Source organism: Pseudophryne corroboree, chromosome 5 (assembly GCF_028390025.1).
Source record: "Pseudophryne corroboree isolate aPseCor3 chromosome 5, aPseCor3.hap2, whole genome shotgun sequence".
Taxonomy (NCBI): domain Eukaryota; kingdom Metazoa; phylum Chordata; class Amphibia; order Anura; family Myobatrachidae; genus Pseudophryne; species Pseudophryne corroboree.
Genome location: NC_086448.1, coordinates 84,486,045 through 84,506,046, shown reverse-complemented (window position 1 = coordinate 84,506,046; position 20,002 = coordinate 84,486,045). Strand labels below are relative to the sequence as shown.

The following is a 20,002-nucleotide window of genomic DNA, read 5'->3' as shown; positions in this document are numbered from 1 at the left end:
TTCTCTTGTATTATTAGACTGAATAAAGTAAAGCAGAATGTGTGATTATCATTTCCTTCCTCTACCTCACAGGAGGCTGATGAGGTTACCAGACTTTGCCTAAACAATGACAAACTGAGTGGTGCTTATTTTTGATTGGGAGAAGCAACCACGTAAGAGGAACAACACATAAAAAGGGCATGTTAGTAACGTACTGTAGTATTATTGTGGAAATGGTATTTCATTGGTGCAGGTGAAGCACTAATTTATCAGACAAACTCGCCACATACAGAGCCTCAAAACATTCCTGAGAACTGTATAAACCAGTGGTTCACAAACTCTTTGGAATCATGGCGCCCTGCACCAGTGGTTCACCACCGTGGTCCTCAAGTATCCCCAACAGTTCATGTTTTCCATGTCTGCAAGTGAAATACTTTGCTCAACCTGTGGGTCTTTTAAAATGTGTCCGTGAGTAATGAATACACCTGTGCTAGATGATCTGTAAAACATGAACTGCTGGGGGTACTTGAGGACCGAGGTTGGGAACCACCACCCTAGAGTATCAGAACTTTTTTCATGGCACCCATAGGCCAAAAATTTCTGATTAAGAAATTTAGAAAAAAAATATTAAATTAAGTAGATTGTGTTTATATGTCATCCTTGGGCTTTGTTATGTGGTGAGGGACAAGATTTGCTTCTGTTTGTTCACACATTTTATGATTGGCAGCCACCAGCACTGGTTTTACCTATTACATTGACAATAGTTTGAATTGGTTCTGGACCACCTACCTGAGGCACCCCTGCAAGTGTCCCAAGGCACCCCAGGGTGCCACTGCACACAGTTTGAGAACCACTGGTGTAAAGGTTACTGAAATTAAATAAAAGTGTAGGCTTCTATTTATAAAATAGCTTATTCCAAAATTCCGCTTAGAACCATTCCCCAAAATGTTGTTTATTGCTCATCATACTTTACATTTTTTCTGGGCAAGACTCTGGGAGACCCATGCTGTGGGGGTAGCAGGGGCATGATGCTATTCTTCATTCGTTGCAAATAATAGCATCACATACTTTCCAAGTGGAAAGTGTGTTGCCCACTTATCCAGGAGCCAAGAGAATTCCTCCAAATGTATACGTTTCATGGAAATTATGGTTAAGTGGGCAACTATGTCGTGTTACCTGTGTTTCTCCAACTTGGTCTTCGAGAAGCCTGACTGTTCATGTTTTGCAGACCAACCAGCTGGTGCATAGACATCATTGCTACTAACTGATACATTTTAAAAGATCAACAGGTGGTCTGGAACACAAGAATTGTTAGGGGTCCTGAGGGCGGAGTTGGAGAAACACTGTTGTACAACATTGTGGAATTAGCACATGAAATATCGGTGCTACGTTTATCATCTAAACGGGTCCGGTATGTTTTACCGGCAGACAGTGGCATCCATTCTGCCAGAATCCCGGCAGTGAGTCCCCTCATTCGTTCACTTCTCTACAGGTTATAATTCCACTTGGTGGCGTGGACACCCCAGCCGAGTGGTAATATCCTGTGTTTGTTGGGATTCCGGGCGTCGGTACTTCACCGGCTGTCGGGATTCCGGTGTTGGACTCCAGAACGCTGGGATATTAACTGCATCCCATCTAAACAACGCAGGGCTCCTACATAGCCATGACTGACTCAACCATTTCCAGAAGTGACCAGGTTTTCCTTGTTCCTCCATGGTCAGTGTCTTCTATTGCGCTGTTGTAATTTCTGTTCAGACAATTCCTGCAGCGTTGCAGTGCATGAAAATTTAGGAACCATTGCTGTGATTCTTAATGATGATGTAAAATAGTTTAGAAAATATCTATCATGTGGTGTGTTGGATTGGAATGTGCAGATATACAGTAATTACATGACGCTAACCTTGACTGAACAGCTGGATATGCGTATGAACAAGTCAGAAATATAATAGAATGGATACATCCAGCCGAGACCCATAATGAGAAGCAGTGTTGATGGTGTCCCATGAGTGAGTGTCACTTATGTGATATCTTCTTTAACTAGGTACACCCCATTGCCATCCCTTACCATATCACTAACAGACTATCCAACCCCTCTCCCAATTTTAGTTGGATAGTCAATTAGCGATCCTCAAAGGGGCAGGTTATCGCTTAAAAGTGGATATTTCTATGCCTAATGTGACCAGTTATGTGTGGGTGTGGCCAGTTATGTGTGGGTGTGGCCAGTGCTGTGTGGGTGTAGCCATTGCTGTGTGGGTGCGGCCAGTTCCATATGGGCAGGTGTACCCCCTACACTACCATGACAAAAGTCTCCCCAAACGAGTATAACCAGAAACATGACATAATTTTGTAAGGAAAACTGAAATATTATTTTTTTATCATAATGATGTTCTAGTGGTATGCTTATTTTTATGCAGAGGCCTGGGCTGTAGTCTCATCTGTTCAATGGTTTATCTGGTCTTGTTGCTTCCAAACCTGACAGCTGCATTAAATATTGTAAATCAGCAGAAGATTTCAATCCCCATAACCAAGATGCAGGATGAGATAGGTGTGTAAAAATACAATAACAAATACATTTGGGCCTGGTCGCCTAGGTTCAGTGATAGGCAACAGGCAGCCCCCCCATCTTTGGCCCTCAGCTGCTTCCAGATTTACTGTCAGATTTGTTTGTAAGTTGTAACACTTGGTTAAAATGTTAGCTAATACATTATTACAGACAGGTGTCTGGTTAAATGTATTGTTTTAATTTATTACAGAGTTTACGGGTAATGTGCATCCTTTTTGAATGGTAGAGGGCAATCCATGCGGCTCTGCCGTGTATCTGGTTACCTACCACGGCGCTAGTTACTCTTCCACATTACGTGGTCTTAATGCAAGAAGCTCTGCTGGATAAACACCTTGTTGGTAGTAATCCATCTTTGTGAGCATTCACACAGTTGAGTCAATGAAGTGCCTTCTGAATTCTAATACACAGCAATGTGGGGTGTTCCATATTTACACATTAATAATAGTACTAGAAATCATAGCTGACAAAGCTGGGCACTTAACATGCAAATCTGTCTTAGTGCACTTATCTATTAACATAGCGGTTGGATACGACCCGTCAGCCAGCATTTGTCTCAGCACTCTTCTTCGTGCTGAGACAAATAATCAGGCATAGGGGAAATCAATCCTGATGCCCAACACACAAAAGCAAAAATGTAGTTGGTTTTTAATATACTACAAAACAAAGAAAACCATCTACATCAATCCTCAGAGAATAGTCCATAATTGATGTTAACCTTCAGTTAAACCGTCCAGACTTTTGGAACAAGCCGCGGCCCTTGGTAATCTTCAATTCGTTCGACAAACACATTTATTTCCAATTTTATGAGTAAGGAATAATATCGTCAGTTACTCAAGTGTTCCATTAAAAATCTAGGAGAACACTCCAACACGTTGGAGGTGGTGGAAAAAATCAAGTCCATATGGCGGGAGAAGAAGGTTGTGCGCCTTTTTAGAAAGCAGGGAACGCCCTTCCAATGTCCTCTTTCTGTTCCTTTAGGACATTAAAATATTTTTTTTACCCAGTAAAACAATTTCTTTTTATAAGTTCTGCAAAGTTTGCTCTCTCATGGGGCTAATCTGTTACTGTCTAGATACACCCTCCTCCCACCCAACCAGTCTCATCGGCCAAGGGGTGCAAGCTTTTGCACCAATGCAAAAAATAAAAACCCAATTTCACAGCTATGAAAAGGTTTGTGGTCAAACATTCAATACGCTCTCTGTGAACTTTGCCTGCATGCCACCGTTACAACCCAGTTGCATCCCTCCATCCACAAGTGGAGACATGAGATGTGCAGTGCGAATACACACACACTATATCTGCAAAACTGAATCAGAAACTATGTGTATATATGTGTCATACATTGCAAAGAATAGGTATCACACGGAAAAAAAGAAAATGCGGTGCACACTCTAAACACTAAGAATACTGGTATTCAAAAATAAATATATATAAAAAAACCTCTACAATTTAACATGGAGTAAAATTAAGGTTCTTATCACAATTACGGCCAAACGTGGGCACCCCTACCGTGTCACGGTGACCTCCTCAAGTGGTTCCCTAACATCCCTATTACAGGGGGAGGGGCTGTACTAAATACCCTAAGTTTAAACATAAGAGGTGCTACCTTGCTGAGACTTGTAGTGCCACACAGAAAAAAAAAGAAAATGCAGGTGCATACTATAAGCACTAAGAATACTGGAAATCAAAACAATTATAATAAACTCAAAATTGTGGGCCTACCTACTACGTCATGGTGACCCTTCAGCCACAATTGTAGATGTGAGTTATGCATTGTGAATACATACACAATAGATCTGCAAAACTGATTGATGCATAAACCCCCTTGTGTGTATATACGTTGCAAAGAATAAGATATATTAGCTGATACCTAGACTAATTATACTCCTGTTCAACCACAGATATCCATGCATTTACATTATGCTAGAAGGACAGTCCGAAGAGAATGGTTTTTCTCCACCAGTTTGATGATATATTTTCCCTGCATTTACACATCTATATATACAAATGTGAAAGCCCTCACTCACTCACTTATCACTAATTCTCTTACTTTCCAAGTTTCCCTATATGTTAGGAAGCTGAAATTTAACATAGGTATTCTTCAAGTGGGAAATAGAAAAACTACATAATTAGAATTTTAATAAACCTTCCCTAAAGGAGATAAAAAGGTGGTTGACGTAATGATGTCATTACTGATGCATGCGTTGCATGAACGAGAATGCCCAAACAATCGGATCAAAATTTGGGTTGCACCTTCAGTGTGTAGGGTTTAATAAACTACAAAAATACGAAAGCCCTCACTCACTCACTGATCACTAATTCTCTTACTTCCCGATATGTTAGGAAGCTGAAATGTAACATAGGTATTCTGCAGGTGGGAAATAGGAAAACTATGTAACTAGAATTTTAATAAACCTCCCTAAGTGAATAAACAGGGGGTTGACATAATGATGTCATTACCGATGCGTAGATTTTAATAACCTATAAAATGGTTTGGTCATTTTTTACCGTATCTGCTACAGGGTATCCGTTCACATGGTCGACCATGTGATGGTCGACAGTCATTAGGTCGACCACTATTGGTCGACATTGACATGGTCGACATGGACACATGGTCGACACATGAAAATGGTCGACACATGAAAAGGTCGACATGAGTTTTTTTACTTTTTTTTCTTTTGGGGAACTTTTCAATACTTTACGATCCACGTGGACTACGATTGGAACGGTAATCTGTGCCGAGCGAAGCGAAGGCACCATGCCCGAAGCATGGCGAGCGAAGCGAGCCATGCGAGGGGACGCGGTGCACTAATTGGGGTTCCCAGTCACTTTACGAAAAAAACGACACCAAAAAAAGTTAAAAAACCCATGTCGATTTTTCATGTGTCGACCTTTCATGTGTCGACCATTTTCATGTGTCGACCATGTGTCCATGTCGACCATGTCAATGTCGACCAATAGTGGTCGACCTAATGACTGTCGACCATAACATGGTCGACCATTCATACCGGAACCCTGCTACGGGTGCTCCTCGGGTACTGCAAAGAACCATGTATTAATATTTACTTACATTAAGATGTCTCAGATTTAGGCCCTCATTCCGAGTTGTTCGCTCGTTGCCGAATTTCTCTATATTGCGATTAGTCGCTTACTGCGCATGCGCATGTTTCGCAGAGTGCATGCGCTTAGTTATTTTACTCAAAAGTTAGGTATTTTACTCACGGCATAACAAGGTTTTTTCTTCGTTCTGGTGATCGGAGTGTGATTGACAGGAAGTGGGTGTTTCTGGGCGGAAACTGGCCGTTTAATGGGTGTGTGTGAAAAAACGCTGCCGTTTCTGGGAAAAACGCGGGAGTGTTTGAAGAAACGGGGGAGTGTCTGGAGAAACGGGGGAGGGCCTTGGCGAACGCTGGGTGTGTTTGTGACGTCAAACCAGGAACGAAACGGGCTGAACTGATCGCAGTGGCAGAGTAAGTCTGGAGCTACTCAGATACTGCTAAGATATTTCTATTCGCAATTTTGCGAATCTTTTGTTCGCAATTCTGCTAAGCTAAGATACACTCCCAGAGGGCGGCGGCTTAGCGTGTGCAATGCTGCTAAAAGCAGCTAGCGAGCGAACAACTCGGAATGAGGGCCCTACATCTCTATATAGATTTACCAAATTTTTTACACTCATTTATATTTACAACTGTAAAAATCAGAAACTCCCGTGCGAAGAGCGGGTAGAACAGCTAGTATTGCATAAAAGAGAATAAAATAAGCAGAGATAACCTTTAGATAGTAATTTCCAGCTAACAAAAAGTGAAAGTTCTTGTACAGAATGATAACATGGCTGCACTCCCAGATGATTTATTAACACTGGAAATACCAAGTGCTACATACTGTACATTGGGGGTAATTCAGACTTGATCGTAGACGTGCTAAATTTAGTACATCTACGATCACTTTCACAGACATGCGGGGGAAAGCCCAGCACAGGGCTAGTCCGCCCCGCATGTCTGGCTCTGCCCCCCCCTCCCCGCACAGGTACAAAAGTATCGCACGACGGCGATGCTTTTGTACTTGAAGAGTAGCTCCCTTCCAGCGCAGCTCCTGCGCGCTAGTAGCGAGCTACCCGTCGCTCTCCGGGTCGCAGCAGCTGTGTGTGACACCTGCCCCCCGCACGGTCTGCGCACGCCTGTGTTGCCCGGACCGCGCCCCCAAAACGGCGGCCCAACGCCACCAGCCCGCCCCCTCCCACCCAGCGAACGCCTCTGCCCCTGCTGGGCTGAGATGCCGATCACATCACTGGCATGCGCCGGCGCATTGCAGCGCCTGCGCATGTGCAGTTCAGACCTCATCGCCCACTGTGCGAAAATGCACAGCAGCGATCAGGTCTGAATTAGCCCCAGGGCCGGATTAAGGTCTGTTGGGGCCCCTGGGCAACAAACAAACAGCTGAGCTGTTCCTTTACTGCTGCGGCCGCCGAGGAGCTTCACTCACAGCAGTGTGAAGTCTCGGGAGATAATGTCACACTGCTGTGAGTGAAGCTCCTCGGCGGCCGCAGCTGTAATGGAACGTTTCAGCTGCCGAGGAGGACGGAGAGGAGATGGGTAAATGCTGTACTCCTACTCCCATGTTTTTTTTGCAGTTGTGAGGACAGTGTGTGGGGGCCCCGGGACGACCGCCCCTTCCGCCCCGCTGTTAATCCGGCTCTGATTAGCCCCTTTATCCATATCCTGAAACTTGTACAGTTGCATTCACCAGATAATTGCTCTCCCTGAGAAATTGGAGGTTGCTATGCTAATGTTTGTTTTTGTTACCAATGCTTTATACTAATGTTTATGTAGTATGAATATTTAGTGCATATTTTAGGCTGCAGGTAAGTTATTGCAGATCATTATGTAACACTGTGAGGCTTCATCTTACAGGACAGTCTAGTACAAAGCAGACATGAATTCCTCCTGTATTGCTCAATCCTAATGGGGGTACTCGCTGGGGCATTACATGTTTACTGTGTCACTCCGCACTCCCACAACAATTTACAATTGAACCCATTTCACTGTTTGCTGGTCGAGCTGTGCTGGAGCTTAGGCCTTGATGATTTGGCACCTTCAGTGCAGACTGAGCCAGAAGAAAATCAGCGCTTGATCCTGTAAACACTCTGTATAAGAACTTTACTATTTTAAGCTGGGAACAACTATTTAAAGGTCATTTCCACTTTTTTTTTCTCTTTTCCTTTGTTTTCATCTAACATAATCAGTGGGAGGGTTTTCTAAGGAGGAAGGTGTCTGTACTCACCTAAAGTCACAAGGTGATAGAAGATTTACAGCAGTTCTCACACCCCAGATGAGAAAAGTGTTAGATTGTTTTGCTGATCTCTTCCTGCTTCTGCAACTAATTATAAGAAATATAAATACTGCAAAAGAGAAAAAACCCACTGAATATAGATACGATCAGATGTGAAATCCAAATATTTGAGTTTAAATTAATATAACAGGCTATCCCTTGACCAAGGAATGTACAGAAAATAAGCATTACATAAATTTGGATTGTCATTAGGAATGTCTATTGCAATAAACAGATAATGTTCTCCACAGTGCTGCCTTAGAGCACTGGAGGGGAGACGTGTCAAACTCTGGGGAGATAAAGTGGCCAAATCAAACGATCAGAATCTACAGCTGTGTCCTCGTTTACTCATTGGGGGTAATTCAGTTGATCACAGCAGCAAATTTGTTAGCAGTTGGGCAAAACCATGGGGGTCATTCCGAGTTGATAGCTCGCTAGCAGTTTTTAGCAGCCGTGCAAACGCTATGCCGCCGCCCACTGGGGAGTGTATTTTAGCTTAGCAGAAGTGCGAACGGTTGTATATCAGAGCGCCTGCAAAAAATTTTGGTGTAGTTTCAGAGTAGCTCAAAACCTACTCAGCGCTTGCGATCACTTCAGGCTATTCAGTTCCGGATTTGACGTCACACACCCGCCCAGCCACACCTGCGTTTTTCCAAACACTCCCTGAAAACGGTCAGTTGCCACCCAGAAACGCCCACTTCATGTCAATCACTCTGCGGCAACCAGTGCGACTGTAATGCATCGCTAGACCCTGTGCAACACTGCATCGTTCGCTGTGCCCGTACATCGCGCGTGCGCATTGCGCCACATGCGCAGAACTGCCGTTTTTTAGCCTGATCGATGCGCTGCGAACAAATTCAGCTAGCGATCAACTCGGAATGACCCCCCATGTGCACTGCAGGGGGGGTAGATACAACATTTGCAGAGAGAGTTAGATTTGGGTGGGTTATATTGTTTCTGTGCAGGATAAATACTGGCTGCTTTATGTTTACACTGCAATTTAGATTTCAGTTTGAACACACCCCACTCAAATCTAATAGGCCCTACACACTGGTAGATCTTACTGCACAATATGAACATTCTCGTTCATTAATGAACGAGAACTCGTTCATATCGTGCAGTGTGTAGGCACCAGCGATTAACGATGCACGGACCCACGCTCGTTAATCGTTGGTGCCCCGTCGCTTATGCATGCAGGCCAATATGGACAATCTCGTCCATATTAGCATGCAGTGCTATGGAGCCGGGTGACGGGGAGATTGAAGAAACTTCACTCCCCCGTCATCTCCCCCTGCTGCCAGGTCGCCCGTCGGCCGTATCCGCCGTCTGGCAGCTCGGCGGTGGATGGCCTAGTGTGTAGGGCCCATAACTCTCTCTGCACATGTTATATCTGCCCCCGCCCCCTTCAGTGCACATGGTTTTGCCCAACTGCTAACAAATTGCTGCTGCGATCAACTCTGAATTAGGCCCATTGTCCACATACCATACTGCACGAGACACCCAGACGGCTCAGATTCTCTGAGAGGTGCAGCGTTTCATATTTTTATTTAATTTTGCATCTTTTAGTTGCATCACAGATGCAGTGAAACATCATTCACAGTGTACAACGTGGCTGCGACTTTAACTACACAGGAATAGGGTTTACAGACATACAAAGTCGCAGATAAAGCACAATGGTAACTACACAGGAATAGGGTTTACAGACATACAAAGTCGCAGATAAAGCACAATGGAATGTAGTGCGTAGAAAAGTGATGCCCGCTGTATTAATTAGCCATAGTATTCCTTTAGATGCAATCTAGGGTCAGGTGTGCTGGTGAATGTGTTTTCGCATACACAAATTGTTCATAACACTAAGGTGTATATTTACTAAAGTGCAGGCTTTTAGAAGTGTATATGTTGGCAATAGCAACCAATCAGATTCTACTTTTTATTAATCTAGCACCTTCTAGAAGATAATAGCTAGAATCTGATTGGTTGCTATTGGCAACATCTCCACTTCTAAAAACCAGCACTTTAGTAAATATACCACTAGGTGTTTGAAAATAATAGTTAAACAACACCAGTAAACAGGTATTTGAATGTTTAGCTTTAACAATTGCAACTGCATAACGCTCTAAGCCTAAATAACGTACTTTTTTTTTTTAAACACCATGTACCACAAATTGTTTTTCTTCACTGCACTCCATGGTATTCTCTATAAAGCAATTACATCCTTAATTCTCCCTGCAATCACCCATTTGTACACATTGCTGCCTCAATTATCCACTCCCCACTTATTAACACTCATTCGTTTTTTACTTATCTTTATAATTTGAAAATAACATCCACAACCAGTCACCATAAAAAAAAAATCACAAATCTCCTACAACTATATTTATCTCTCTCTTGCTTCTATTAGCTGGTAACATTTCACCAAATCCGGGCCCCAGCCACTTGATCCACTCACATTCACTTGATTCGCAGCAATATAGATTGTTTCCCAATATCACGTCTCCCATCACCCTCCAAATCACTAAATTTGTGCCTTATGGAATGCGCGCTCTGTTTGTAACATTTACATCCATCCATCACCTCTTTATATCTAACAACTTCAACCTACTAGCTATAACAGAAACAGTGGCGGAACTTGTGAGTGGTGGGCGCAGGTGCAAAAATTTGCTTTGGTCCCCCTCATCTGCCCCACCCCAAGTTAATAATATGCCACATGGCAGTGGGTGACAGATCGATGCAAGGAGTGATGAGCAAAGGGTGACAGGGCGAGGTAGAGATTGACAGGGAGAGTCAGAGGATGACAGGGAAAAGCAAAGGGTGACAGGGAGAGGCAAAGGGCAGTGGGTGACAGGGAGAGGTAGAGAGTGATGGGGAGAGGCTGTGGGAGATAAGGAAAGTTTGATGCGAGAAACAGGGTGATAGAGAGGATGACAGGGAGAGGCAGTAGGTGACAGTGTTATGCACACCAGTGCCTGCAGGAAAGTACTAGTGTCAGAACTGTTATGCACTCCAGTGTCTGCAGGAATGTACTGGTGTTTGAACTGTTATGCAAAACAAATGGACTCACAGACAAACTGGGGAATATGACATAACGTACACAGAAGGTGATAGGGTAACAAAATACACACACAGTGAACAGAGAAGCCCAGAGGCTAAGGAACTGGGTATCTCCCTTGTATTAGAACTGCTCAGATGTAAAAAGCAAGATGTTGTGTTTTAATACGTAGAGAACCCGAAATGCTGTTGCTAAGGGCAACAGCAAAACCCTAAAGGGTTACCAACGGGTGTGGCAGTAAACTCCTTGGTCAGAGATGGAATGATAGACACAAGGAGAGCCTCCACAATCCTGATTCTCACTTGCAGTGCACAGGTTTAAGCTTACTGCCACTAAACTGACCCCTGACACCTAGCACAGTGAGACAGGATTAGACAGGCAAGTGTTAGAATACAGCCGCAAACTTGCTAAGTTCACAGAGTAATAACAGAACCCCAGCAAGCTAAACGACTGACTCCAGTCTTACTGCTAGGTCTGGATTGGCAGAGTGTAATACCAAATCCCCAGGCCTATTTGCAGTAAGCAACAAACAAATACAAAGCTACACAGTACTGGCTAACTTTCATGAACTGACTAACCAACAGAGATTCAGCAGCATCTGCTTACCCTGAAAAGAGGCCTTATAAAGCAGGTGCTGTCCACGCCCCACTCAGACCTCACAGACTGTGAGCACAAAAACCAGCACCGGATCCCCTGCCGTGCACAGAGCCTATAACCACTGCACAGCAAAAGACCCGAACCGGAGTATCAGCTGCGCTCAGGTTACTCCACTAGCACTTGTCTCCCGGTTGCCATGACGACGTGGCAGCACAGGGCAGGAGACCCTAACAGTACCCCCCCTCTGACGAGGGGTCAAAGAACCCCTACCACCGGGTTTATCGGGGAACTGCGAGAAGAAAGAGCGTATCAGTCTGGGGGCATGAAGATCACAACTGCGCACCCACGACCGCTCCTCCGGGCCATACCCCTTCCAGTGCACCAAAAATGACAGCCGACCCCGAACCACCTTGGAGTCAAGAATCCTTTCAACAACAAACTCCCTCTGGCCACGTATCAGAAGAGGGGAAGGTCTTCCACTGGAAGAAGGATTACTAATCGCCCGTTTTAAAAGGGAACAATGAAATGTTTTATTGATACCCAAAGAACGGGGCAGATCTAACTGAAATGCCACCGGATTGATAACCCTGGTGATCTTATAAGGGCCGATGAACCGGGGCCCTAACTTATGAGATGGCTGTCTCAACTTCAAATTCTTGGTAGACAACCAGACGAAGTCTCCTAATTTGAAGCTGCAGGGTCTTTTCCGCTTATCAAAAACCCTTTTGGTCACTAATGACACAGACACAAGGGCTTTCTTCACTTTCCGCCAAATACCTCTAAGGACCGAAACCACAGAGGAACCACCAGGCGTGGAGTCCAGGGGGTCAAAAGAATTGGCCTTAGGATGATGCCCATACACACAAAGGAAGGGAGAGATCCCTGTAGCAGAGTGAGCCGCGTTGTTATAGGCAAACTCCGCCATGGACAGATGAGCAACCCAGTCAGTCTGACACTTGGAGACATAACACCTGAGGAACTGCTCCAAGGACTGGTTCACCCTTTCAGTCTGCCCATTAGACTGCGGATGGTAGCCTGACGACAAGCTGACAGAAATCTGGAGATCGGAACAAAATGCCCTCCAGAATTTGGCCACAAACTGGGATCCGCGGTCAGAGACCACATCAAGTGGCAACCCGTGGAGACGCACAACATGCAGCATAAATAATTCAGACAGGCGTCTGGCTGATGGCAGCCCAACCAGTGGAACGAAGTGCGCCATCTTCGAAAACCTGTCAACGACAACCCAGATGGCTGTCATCCCCGAGGATTTGGGCAAGTCCACCACAAAATCCATTGAAATGTGGGTCCATGGCTTAGATGGGATAGAGAGTGGATGTAATGGGCCAACAGGAACCCCTCTAGGAGTCTTATTTCGGGCACAGATGTCACATGCCCGAACCCACTGATCCACATCCTTAGCCACCGAGGGCCACCACACCGCCCTAGATAGCAACTCCCGAGTTCTGGCAATACCCGGGTGACCTGCCGACTTCTTGGCATGGAATTCCAGGAACACTCGCTGTCTTAACCTAGGAGGCACAAACAAAAGACCTACCGGAAGGTCTGGAGGAGCCTGCTCCTGTGCTCTAAGGACTAATGATAAGAGGTCCTGGGTAATGCCCACTTTAATACATGATGGGGAAACAATGGGCAACGGCTCCTCGGTGGTCTCCTGGATTGGAGCAAAACTCCGCGAGAGCGCATCAGCCTTGATGTTTTTTGACCCAGGGCGATATGTTATCAAAAAATTAAAGCGAGCAAAAAACAAAGCCCATCGTGCCTGCCTGGCATTGAGACGCTTCGCTGACTCTAAATATGCCAGATTCTTATGGTCAGTGAGAATTGAGACCACAAACTTAGCCCCCTCAAGCCAGTGTCTCCACTCCTCGAGTGCATCCTTAATAGCCAACAATTCCCGGTTACCCACGTCATAATTCATCTCGGCAGGCGAAAATTTACGGGAAAAGTAAGCACAGGGATGAAGGCGATTATCAGACACTCCCATCTGAGAAAGCACTGCCCCAATACCCATCTCAGAGGCATCCACCTCCACCACAAAAGGACGCTCTGGATCTGGGTGTCGCAGCACCTTGGCCGAAACAAATGCCCTTTTGAGACGGGCAAAAGCCGCTTTAGCCTCACAAGACCAGTGAGCAACATCCGCCCCTTTCTTAGTGAGTGCCACCAAGGGCGCCACTATAGACGAAAATCCAGCGATAAATCGTCTATAAAAATTCGCAAAGCCCAGGAAACGCTGAAGCGCCTTCAAACTAGTGGGCTGCACCCAATCCAGGACTGCCTGTACCTTGGAACCCTCCATTTGGAAACCTTCTGGGGAGATAATATATCCTAGAAATGCGATTTGCTGAACTTCAAATTCGCACTTCTCCAGCTTCGCCCCAAGCCGGTGGTCTCTGAGTTTCTGGAGGACTAAGCGTACATGCTTCCGATGTTCCTCCAGGGAATGGGAGAAGATTAGGATGTCATCTAAGTATACAACTAAGAATCTATCCAAATATTCCCTGAGCACATCATTCATGAAATCCTGGAAGACTGCCGGGGCATTACAGAGCCCAAAAGGCATCACCAAATATTCATAATGCCCTGAGTGGGTATTAAAGGCAGTCTTCCATTCATCCCCCTCTCTTATTCGGATTAGATTGTACGCACCGCGTAGGTCAATCTTAGAAAAAATGGTGGCAGTACGAAGCTGGTCAAACAAGACCGAAATGAGAGGCAGTGGGTATGAGTTTTTAATCGTGATACGGTTCAATTCCCTGAAGTCGATGCAGGGTCGCAACGAACCGTCCTTTTTACCCACGAAGAAGAACCCCGACCCAACTGGAGACTGTGAAGGTCTGATAAATCCCTTAGCCAAGTTCTCCTGAATGTACTCTGCCATAGCCTGAGTCTCAGGACGTGACAGGGAGTACAACCTGCTCTTGGGAAGCTTAGCATTTGGCAACAAATCAATGGCACAGTCATAGGGGCGATGGGGAGGTAGTACCTCTGCAACTTTTTTGGAGAACACGTCCGCAAAATCTGCATAACACCCTGGCAATCCTGGCAAACTTAGCTGCGAGAGCCTGACTGGAAGGCTCAAGCAACTCCTGAAACAATCAGTACCCCAACTAAGAATCTCCCCAGAGACCCAGTCAAATTGAGGATTGTGGGCCCTTAACCAGGGTAACCCCAACACCAATGGGGCAAAAGTACAGACAGTCACATAAAAGGACAATTTTTCAGAGTGTGTGGCTCCAATAAACAAAGAAATCTGGCTAGTGCAAGAGGTAATTTTACCTTGGGATAATGGTTCCCCGTTTAACCCACAAATCTCAATTTCCGATGCCAAGGGTACTAAGGGAACAGAGTGTTTTAGGGCGAATTGGCGGTCCATAAAAACCCCGTCGGCCCCACTGTCCACAAAGGCCTCAGTCTTGACAGTTTGACCGAGGATCTTCAAGGTCACCGGAATGATAAAAGTCTTCTTGGGAAATTCTGACTTCTGGCCTGACAGGATATTTCCCATCACCCTCAGGCCCTGAAGTTTTCCGGCTTTTCTGGGCATGATACTACCACATGACCTTTATTCCCACAGTACAAACACAACCCCTGCTGTCTCCTCCGCGTCTTCTCACGCGAGGAGAGGCGAGTAGCCCCAATCTGCATAGGCTCCTCAGAAAATTCCTCAGAGTCTGAGGTTCCCTTGGGAAGGAAGGAAATCTCAGTCTCCCTTTCAAGCCTACGCTCTCTCAGCCGTCTATCCACCCGGATGGATAACTGCATGAGCTGATCCAAGCTATCAGGCAAGGGATATTGTACCAGTTGGTCCTTTATCTGGTTAGAAAGACCTCTTCGGTACTGGTGTCTCAGGGCTGGGTCATTCCACTGGGTATCATGGGCCAACCTCCGAAACTCCGTACAGTAAACCTCAACTGGCCTTCGCCCTTGCTTAAGGATCGAAATCTGAGCCTCGGCTGAGGCCGTCTTGTCAGGGTCATCATACAACATGCCCAGTGCCGTAAAAAAAGCATCAACACTTTTAAGCGACGGACAGTCAGGCTGCAACCCATACGCCCAGACCTGTGGGTCTCCTTGTAGCAAGGAAATCACTATGCCCACCCGCTGAATCTCCGACCCAGAAGACTGAGGCCTAAGCCGGAAGTATAGCTTGCAGCTCTCCTTGAAACAAAAGAACTGCGAGCGATCTCCAGAAAAACGATCCGGGAGATTTACTTTCGGCTCCTTAACCCCTGCAGGTGCTGCTGCTGCGGGAGCTCCGCCAGCAGCCTGGGAGGTGTGCATTTTAATGGACAAATCATTAAATTGCCGAGTCAGGACCTGCACCTGATCGACCACCTGTTGCAACGTATTTTGAGGGGTATGCTCCATATTCCCACAAAATTTCAACAGGAGTATTAGGCTGCTGAATATGTTATGCACACCAGTGCCTGCAGGAAAGTACTAGTGTCAGAACTGTTATGCACTCCAGTGTCTGCAGGAATGTACTGGTGTTTGAACTGTTATGCAAAACAAATGGACTCACAGACAAACTGGGGAATATGACATAACGTACACAGAAGGTGATAGGGTAACAAAATACACACACAGTGAACAGAGAAGCCCAGAGGCTAAGGAACTGGGTATCTCCCTTGTATTAGAACTGCTCAGATGTAAAAAGCAAGATGTTGTGTTTTAATACGTAGAGAACCCGAAATGCTGTTGCTAAGGGCAACAGCAAAACCCTAAAGGGTTACCAACGGGTGTGGCAGTAAACTCCTTGGTCAGAGATGGAATGATAGACACAAGGAGAGCCTCCACAATCCTGATTCTCACTTGCAGTGCACAGGTTTAAGCTTACTGCCACTAAACTGACCCCTGACACCTAGCACAGTGAGACAGGATTAGACAGGCAAGTGTTAGAATACAGCCGCAAACTTGCTAAGTTCACAGAGTAATAACAGAACCCCAGCAAGCTAAACGACTGACTCCAGTCTTACTGCTAGGTCTGGATTGGCAGAGTGTAATACCAAATCCCCAGGCCTATTTGCAGTAAGCAACAAACAAATACAAAGCTACACAGTACTGGCTAACTTTCATGAACTGACTAACCAACAGAGATTCAGCAGCATCTGCTTACCCTGAAAAGAGGCCTTATAAAGCAGGTGCTGTCCACGCCCCACTCAGACCTCACAGACTGTGAGCACAAAAACCAGCACCGGATCCCCTGCCGTGCACAGAGCCTATAACCACTGCACAGCAAAAGACCCGAACCGGAGTATCAGCTGCGCTCAGGTTACTCCACTAGCACTTGTCTCCCGGTTGCCATGACGACGTGGCAGCACAGGGCAGGAGACCCTAACAGACAGGCAGAGGGCGACGGGGCGAGGTAGAGAGTGATGGGGAGAGGCTGTGGGGGACAAGGAGAGGGTGTCGGGGAGAGGGTAACATGGAGAGACAGTTGGTGACAGGGAGAGGTAGACTGTGATGGGGAGAGGCTGTGGAGGATGATGACTGGCAGAGGTTGACGGGAAGTGAGTGACAAGGAAAGACAGTGGGTGACAAGCAGAGGGTGACATGAGAGAGGTAGAGAGTGATGGGGAGAGACTGGGGGACGAGGAGTGGCAGAGATTGACGGGGAGTGGGTGACAGGCAGAGGCAGTGGGTGACAGAGAGGGATACAGTGTGAGGTAGAGAGTGATGAGGAGAGGCTGAGGGTGACAGAGAGAGGGTGATTGTGAGAGGCTGTGGGTGATGGGGAGAAGGTGACAGGTAAAGGCAGAGGGTGACTGAGAGTAGGTGAAAGGCTGTGGGTGATGGGGAGAGAGAGAAAGAGGGTGACGGGGACAGCCAGTGGGTGATGGGCCGAGGCAGAGAGTGCTGGCAGTGGGTGACAAATTCAATTTACTTACCAACTACTGTACCACGGTAGAACTTCAGCATGTAGAGGGTGGCTCCTTGTTGGGGTTTCGCACAGTCGAACGAGATCGTGATGATAACATATTCATCATGACTAGAACATTGACTCTAAGAATGTCATCACATGTAAACAGGGTTAGGAGTAGGCAATGGGGCATATGTAATATGGTCCAAATTAGCTGGATGTACGTTATGTCGGGCGATCTTGGATTTTTTTTTTTAAGCAGCAGTCATTTACAAGATATGGTTTTGCTAATCCTAACCCTATGTACATGTTATGACATTCTTACAGTCATGTTGAATGTCGACATATCATACCAAACCTGCCTCCAGTGGTACTTCTAAGTTCTCTAACATGCATTTACTTACCAGAATAGTTAAGTCTGTAGCAGCAAATCCAAGAACAAAGGAGCACATACAAACACAGGGAAAGCATACAAACTCTACACATAGTCCTATAGCAATGGAAAAGTATTTTTCTTTATGGTGCATTATACAAACCCAAAGTGTGTTACTGTTGTTGTTTTTATGTCCACACTACAGTATTAGCACCAATTATCTTATTCAGTCCACATTCATGGGAAATAGGATATTAGGATGCTGTGGAAATGGCTGGCAGATCACAGTGGGAGTGTGTGTACATGCAGTAGGAATACTGAGCAGTCACTGGGCCACATATGCCAGCTCTCACCTGTCCAGCTCCCGCTTCAAAGACATGTCAGTCAGGCCGGCGCCAGAGCCTCCCAAGTCACAAGCTCCTCTCCTGTCCACAGCAGCCCCGGATTCAGCGTAGCTCTTAGTCCTGAAAATCCTGGTTTTAATCCTCAGCAACCCCTTTCTCTCTTCTCCCCTCCAGCTGTTCACTGCCTCCGCGGTGCCATCTTCATTCTCCAGCATGTGAGCCTCGGTTGCTCGCGGCAATGGAGGAGTGTCCTCTGCATGCCTCCTGCAGCCAGCCGCACTGTATGCATGCAGAGCATGGCTGCGGGCAGCCCTTGATCGCCAAAACTGTACTGCCCGGGACTGCTGGAAGCGACCGCTGGTGGCATGTAAATGAGTCAGTGTGACTCATTGAAATGCTATCGGCTGTGGGCCCCTTCACTGCGCCGGGCCTTGGTGCAATGCACCGGCTGCACAGGCGTAAGTTCCGCCACTGAACAGAAACATGGCTCACACAATCGGACACAGTCCCCCCTGCAGCACTGTCACTGGTGGTCTCCACTTCACCCCCCCCCCCCCCCCAAAGCCTGGTAATAGTAAAGGTGGTGGGGTTGGCTTATTACTATCCCAATCTTTTACATGCACATGTTCCATCATTCACATCATTTGAAGTACAGTCTATCAGGATTTACACTCCTTTCTCTCTGCGTATTGCAGTTATCTATTGCCCACCTGGGCAATCCAAACAATTTATGGAAAATCTTTCTGCCTAGTTCCCTCACTTCCAATCCTTTGACATCTCCAACATCATCATGGGTGATTTCAATATCACTACTGATAATCCGAAATCTGCTGTTTATGCCTCCAAATTACTCTCTCTAATCTCCTCTCTCGGCCTCTCCCTATGGACTGACTCCTCTACTCATGAGGAGGGCCACTGCCTTGATCTTGTATTCACCAGACTATGCTCAGTTTCTGAATTTACTAACACTCCTTCCCTCTCTCAGATCACAGCCTTATCACTTGCATGCTCTCCTCCATTGCTTCCAACTTAATGTCACTGAAGTCCTCCAATCCTCCTCAAACCCGTAGAAATATTAACGCAATGAATTTTCAAGAACTTTCCACCTCACTCCAACAACTGCTCTCACCTATTTCTGCATTAACTTCTCCTGAGACGGCTGCATCACACCTGAACAAGTCCCTAGAAATAGCCCTTGATGAAGTGGCTCCAGCTACCCATCACACTCCACGTCGGCCTAGATGTCAACCGTGGCACTCTAAATTAACAAGACACCTACAAAAACTCTCATGTAAAGTTGAATGTCAATGATTCTAATCTCGTACACCAACCGACTTCCTCACATATAAGACTATCCACCACTCCTATTGTAATGCCCTGAACACTGCCAAACATACGTATTTCCAAACTCTCATCTCCGCTGAAGACTCTAAGCCCAAGTGACTGTTTAATACATTTAAATCACTTCTCAAATTCCCTTACCCAACCCACCAGCCACTATCAATGCACAAGATCTTGCTTCCTACTTCAAGGACAAGATTTATAAGATCCGAGATGAAATGGTACGCTCTTCCTCAGCCAGTGACCTGCTCAATTTCCTACCTAATCTCTCTGGCACTTTCTCTTTATTTGAGCCCACAAATGAAGATGACGTATCAACGGCACCCCACACATGCAAACGCCTCTGCCTGATTGACAGGGAGAGACGTTCTCGGGGCGGGAGGGGGTGTTGATGTGGAGTTTAGGGGGCAGCGTTGGGGGGGGTCACGGTTCGGATAACGCAAGCGTGACTGGACCTTTCTCTAACGTCCTAAGTGGATGCTGGGGACTCCGTAAGGACCATGGGGAATAGCGGCTCCGTAGGAGACTGGGCACATCTAAA

At 46.1% G+C, this 20,002-nt stretch overlaps 1 long non-coding RNA gene across 1 annotated transcript in view; it reads right to left on the bottom strand.

Annotated features, from left to right (window-relative positions):
• The window catches only part of LOC134927247 (uncharacterized), a 179,913-nt gene that overhangs the window by 28,927 nt on the left and 130,984 nt on the right, over positions 1-20,002 (bottom strand). Inside the window, exon 2 of the long non-coding RNA XR_010177586.1 lies at positions 7,823-7,940. This is a non-coding gene — a long non-coding RNA (uncharacterized LOC134927247). The remainder of the gene's footprint in view (positions 1-7,822; positions 7,941-20,002) is intronic.